A 6,294-nucleotide genomic window follows, 5' to 3' on the forward strand; every position below is an offset into this window, starting at 1 on the left:
GGTAGCCTAGCAAGGTCCAAAATATTTCAAGTAAGGCCTAGTCTAATTCTAGCACATATGAACTTAGCTGAGCAAAGTATCTGTGGGTTACATATGAACTTGAAAATCTGTTGAACACTAAATATTGAAGACATATCTTGTCTCTTCGTCCATTGAATAAAGAACTCAAGATTTAATTTTTTTTAAATGGTCTAAAGTAGGAATTGATGGTAAAACCCTTTAGCATGTCCAATTTATTTCTCAATGGTCTACACAACAATCCAGCAAGATTAGTGCAAAAACCAATAAAAAAGGACCATCAAGGACCACATTAGGGAAGGTCGTCACAAGACAATATATTGATGTGAAAAGAAAAAACTATCAAGGAAATTTTCAACAACCATGGTGAACATCCATACCTAATACTGTGCTTCACCTTGCAGATTCTTCAAACAAGTAGACTAGGAGAAATGAGGAGAAAGGAAGAAGAAGAGGAGGAGGAAGAAAAGGGGAAGGGGTGGAGGAGCTCGGTCGGTAGAGAAAAGAAGAGGAGGAAGATTGGGGGGGGGGGGGGGGGGGGGGGGGGGGGGGGGGGGGGGAGCTTAGATGAATGGGGGAGAAGAAAAGAGGGGCGGCCAAGAGGAAGGGAGGCTCGCGGGTGGGAAAGAAGAAAGGAAGAATCACGACAGAGAAGAAATCACAGGGAAGAAATCGCGACCTAGGAGAGGGGAATGGGTTTAGCGATAACCGGGAGAGGGATAGGTTATGAAATCAAGGATATCAAATTCTTATTTTGATTTCCATTCTCGTCTACCAAGCATTAAGAATATGAATGAAATAGATTTCATTCTCATTCCCCTCTCCTAAACCCGCCTACCAAGCTCCTCCTGACTCATTTGACAGCTCTTTATTTGCATCTTACCTCACACAAAAAAAATTAATTCTCATTGACTGCAACTGTTTTAGCATTTTGTATTTATTAAGCTTCACAATCCAAATTAATGAGTAAAAGACCCATAATCAAATTTCATTTGAGTGAGATTTGCTTTTTCCTTTTCAAATGGTAAAAAAAGCTTACAATGATTTTAAATTAACTGTTGCACCTCATCGAATCTTTTTTATTTTTTATGTTTTTTTATTTTTAACCTATCGATCTAATATCTCTAAAGTCTGATATAACGGTAAGATTACTGTCATGTAATATAGAGATCATGAATTCAAATCCTGAAAACAACCACTTACAAAAAAACAAGATAAGACAGGTTCCCTTCACCAACGTGTCAAAAGCTAGAATACATCATAAACCATCAAAGAATCCTAAACAGTTAAATACAAAACTCTTTTGCATATCCTACAATAACAGAAGAACAGGCAGTAAGAACTCGAGGGCATGGCGGAAAATGAGTAGAGAAGTTAAAACTTAGGTTCGGTTGTGAATAAAATTACTGCAGTGTGATGATACCTGAGTACCAAACTGAATCTTCCGATGCTAAGTATGCCCCTCGACGATCTTGGGTATTTTCTTTAGCAACTTGTACAATCCAGAAGTGTTCTTTTGGGTCCATTTGTAGGGGATGAAGAATGATCGAGAAACATAGCAAGGGATAGCTCTCTATCCAGGAAAGGTATGGCTGCAACTGTCTGAAACCACAAATATGTCTGTTAAGAACATGCGAATGAATCTTTATGGGGATGTTTGGTCGAAGAGGAACTCAAGAAGTTAAGCTTACCTCCCATGTCGATAAGTCACTTCCTCGAGCTGGATATGGCCTTTGCAAATCCAACTCCACAAAGAAGTCGCAGAGTCCGACGTCGCTGAGCTGCAAATCCAGTCACAAGTAGGATTAGCGTGCTAAGCAAGACGTTGAAAAATCCCATTAATAGACACAACTGATAGATTACATATTGGCCACTGGGAGCCTTGTTCTTGTCATTGAAATGAGGTGGGGCAGCTGCCATGCCTCCCAAACTTGAATTAAAAGGAAATGGGAGAAGACCCCTGAATCCTTCATCTATCCATCGAACTTCCTTAATGTACGAAGGCACAAAAAATGAAGAAGGATAACGATGCCATTCACTTCCGATACAAAGCACAGTCTCCGTGCATAAAGGCAAGCATTCAATCAAGTTTAAAAATATAATCCAATCTAATGGTATGCGTAATCGACCGGACTTTTAAAACAAAACTTGAGAATGGAGTGACAATTTGATCACCTTGAGAACACTAGCAAAGGTACATAAGAACGCTTAAAAAAAACCAAGTAGAGATGTTGCATCTTAGAACTTGATATTGAATTTACTACTAACAGGATAATTCTAGTTAAAAAAAAAAAACTTACCATTTCCAACAACAATGTGATGGTCCAAATGTTTATATATTTCCAAAGGCGCGGAGTACCCATTAAGTATAGAGAACGTACGGCTATGGGATGCACACAATATAAGGCCAAGAAAAATGGGTCTCAGTCCCTTAGCAATCTGTGCAGGTAGACAAGGAGAAATCAAGCATATTATAGTTACCTGCTTAATCAATGAACCATATTAAGAAAGTGAGAACATACCATAACAATCAATGAGTCTTCCACTGCATACTTGTCGCGGAAACGATCCGGGAAACTATCAATGACAGCAGTTGCTGCAATGCAGATTAGTGGATATATTGGATAGAGAAATCTGTGACACAGCAAATTAGCATAGAATAAGACCGAAATTAAGATGTGCATTTATAATTTGCTTACATATGATGTTAGACAAAATAGTAACTATCATACACACCTTAGGACACCTTAGGTCTGCAATTATTTCTAAACCTAGATAAACATGTGAGAACAGGAGAACAAGTAGTCAAGATGAGATGATCTAGTTTAACTATGAGAGAAAATTGAAATGTGGAACAAAATGGCTCGGGCGAAATCATTCTAAACTTGTTTAAGACCAAAGGAATTCTTAAATGTTTAGCTTTATAGAGAATCAATTTTCTAACGAGATCAACAAAGCAGTCAATCTTCATGAACAGGAGGGTCCATAATGAGAAATAATGAAACACTACCTTTCTTCTTTGTGAGCCTGTAATGACATGAAAACCAGCCAAATATACATGGGAGAGAGACCACAATCAACAGTTCAGGGCCATATTTCCTCCTCACAACAGGGACAAATGCCACGAAAAGTAATGCAAGTACAAAACAGAAATTGAAGTTTTTAAATCCGTTCCTGAAGTAAAATGAGAATCCTTCAGTTCCATATAAGTGACTCTGACCACCTCCAAAAATATTATATTTCAGCAGATTAAATACTGAGGATGTCCATCTTCCGTAGCAGTAAAAATCAACAAACAATGAAACAGCCTGCCAAAATTTTTTTTCTGAAAAAATAATAAATCATGAGCAATGTTAAAAGATTGTTGAACTACTGATAATTTGAACAAGAGAAGGGGGAAAAGGAAAGAAAAAAAAAAGAGACCAGTCATAGTCAGTGTCCTTACAAGAATAAACAAAGAGGTTAATAGCCCTGATAAAAATACTCTTCTGAAGCGTCCCTTTGTCAATGAAAAGAAAATAATTGGAAGAAAAACTAAAATAGAGAACGACCAGCCTATGATCACTCCAGCAGCAGCAAAAGAAATAGCCATAGTGTGCTTCTGAAGAAGAAAAAGAGCTGATGAAAGAGTAACCGCATACATGGAGAAGCTACTAGGAAGAAAACCTGAAAAGAAGTAAACAGATTTAGTTGTCGCAAGATAAGAATATAAAGGACAGCAATTATGGTTAAGCTCAGGTGAGCACTCAAGAATGACCAAAATATAGAAAAGAATCAAACAGTTACCAACAGACAACAGATAACAGAAAAGGAGAAGAACCTCACTTGTACTGGCAAAGAAACAACCACTGGTTAGGCATAGCATAGCAAGTGTATACCAAGCAACCCTCTTTCCATTTTTTCTTGGAAGTGTGACCACGAGAAATGTATCGGTAATAGTTGAGATAAGACCAAGAAAGAGTCTCACAGAGTAAAAGACTCGAACCTGCAAATTTATTACAAAAAGTGAACAAAGTTGGTGAACAAAAGCTACGTATCTTTTGTGATGAGCCATAGAACAGCAAATTCTACCAATCTACTGTGCTGGCATTCACCTTCTCAGCGATGTAGATTAAAGAAGCTGGCCCAGCCACCAATGCATGAAAAAAGATATATAGATATGACACCGCAAGGCAAACTCAGAGCCGCACAACAAATAAATTGTATGATAGTACCATAACAGAATTTTCAGATTAATATATAATAAACTCAAGAGTTGGGGAATTAATATAGGAAAACAGTAGGTGAAGGTCGAACAAATAATAAATGAGAAAATATGTTCAGATAATCAGATGGTATGACCATGTTCAAAAGTTATGAATAGATTTATAATTAGAATTCAACTTAGAGTGGAAGGCGCAAGGAATAGAGAGTGACCAAAGAAAGCAATGGCCTATATAATAACAAATGATTTCAATGATCTAAATTAATAATTGCATTAGATAGAGCTCAATGGAAGAATAAGAAGAATCATGTAGCAAATCCCAAATGGTTTGGACGACCATGGCTAGATGATCCTCAACAATCATGAGACAGCATAGACAAACTTTACCCCTCTTCATTTGAGTGATGCTAAGAAGCTAAAATTTAACATAGAAGCAGACTTGATCCTTGGCCTACCATCTGTTCAAGAAGACAACTCTAAAACATATACTCCAATAATGCTAGTCTAGTTCTTAGGATCAAAATCTGTGCAACTCTTAAAGAAAAAAAAAGTAAAGATAATAACAATAAAAAATTAAACACCAGTTCTGTAGTTAAGGAAGAAATCATTTTTTGAAATGTAGTAAGCAATAGGATTGCATGCCAAATTGTTAATCATAATCAAACAATCACATTGATCCTGAAACTCTGCTATGTTCATTTTGTCAATAATATCTCCTACCACAACATTTGGCACATCAGCTTCTACTATGAAAAGTTATCTTCAGGCTATCACCTACATGCAGAGATCATCTCCAACATATTTTATATCACTGCAATAAACATTATTACATTTCCCAGAACTATGTATGTGTCAGGTGAACCAACTTATCTTTTGCATATGACTCTCTTGCCATGATAATCTTATGCACACTTCACCTTCAAACTCGACCTTGCAGTGAATACCCAATCTTAGTATTACATGCACCAAGTAAATGTTTATATTCTTTGTCTTGTGGACATGCCTCACTTTTGTTGAAGAACGGGTTGATCTGTCACACATCTTGATTTTCATTGTCTATGCTTCAACAATATCACGAACTTAAACTAACCACAATTTACATCCCGTCAAAGGCAACTTAAATTCCATAAGTAGCATGAATATTCAAACAAGTTACCTTTTGAATATTACCAGGAAGTAACACTGATAATAGCTTCATTTTAAGTCCAATGCATTTACATTGATAAATGTAGAAAGTTAAGATAGTTCAATCCCTACGGAAGTGAATACCAATAACACTTAACCGGTACTTACTTTTAAATAACCATTGCATGGGATGCATATGCCAATCGATCATGTTAATTCTTACTACCTACATAATGATGATTCAAGCTGAACTACTAAAGCCCAGAATGCACATTGCTAAGATTATATCAACAAAAAGCAGTCTTAGTTCAAAATTATAATCTTTCACCCTTTACCGATAGAACGCGAGTCGGAAATCGAAATACAAAATTTTTTGTTCATAACAACCGATTAAATCACCATCTTCTCTAATCGGAAGTTCAAAGAAACAATTTTGGCGAGGGCGTACCTGTATTCCCAGGTCTGAAATCCAGATTTGTAGAGGAGGTAATGGAGGGGTTCCCAGTAGTTGAAAACCTCGTCACAGTCGTGGATGATATTGGAAGATGCACTCATATGGCGGAGCAAGCCAAGGAGAAGCGCCGGAAGAAACCACCCCACGCCCGCCCGTTCCTCCTTCTTCTCCCCCTTATCCTCCTTCGAGTACCTATCCAACAAAGCGCCTTGATCCTCCGCGCGCGGCCGCCGTTGCCTCACCACCGAGAGGGCAATCGCCGGTCACGCGATCCAAGCTCACTGGCTCGCTGAAAAGGTCGTGACTCTCTCGCTCTCTCTCACACAAACAAACAAAGCGAACTGTGATTGATGGGAAGAAATGGATGATTCGAATAAATAATCGACACGATCGATGGCTCTCGATAAGTAAGAAGCTCGACCGGATCACATGAACATTCTCCATTCTGACAACAGTACACAAAGGCGCGTCCCGTGCCCAACTTGGTGGCTCC

General features: G+C 38.0%; 1 pseudogene; it reads right to left on the bottom strand.

Moving 5' to 3' along the window:
• Positions 1–1,258: 1,258 nt before the first annotated feature.
• On the bottom strand, positions 1,259–6,064 carry LOC141818452 (alpha-1,2-mannosyltransferase ALG9-like; annotated as a pseudogene).
• Positions 6,065–6,294: the final 230 nt, after the last annotated feature.

This window comes from Curcuma longa, unplaced genomic scaffold, assembly GCF_044706935.1.
Source record: "Curcuma longa cultivar G26 ecotype Majalengka, Jawa Barat unplaced genomic scaffold, ITB_CL_G26_1.1 contig_24866, whole genome shotgun sequence".
NCBI classification, from domain to species: Eukaryota; Viridiplantae; Streptophyta; class Magnoliopsida; order Zingiberales; family Zingiberaceae; genus Curcuma; species Curcuma longa.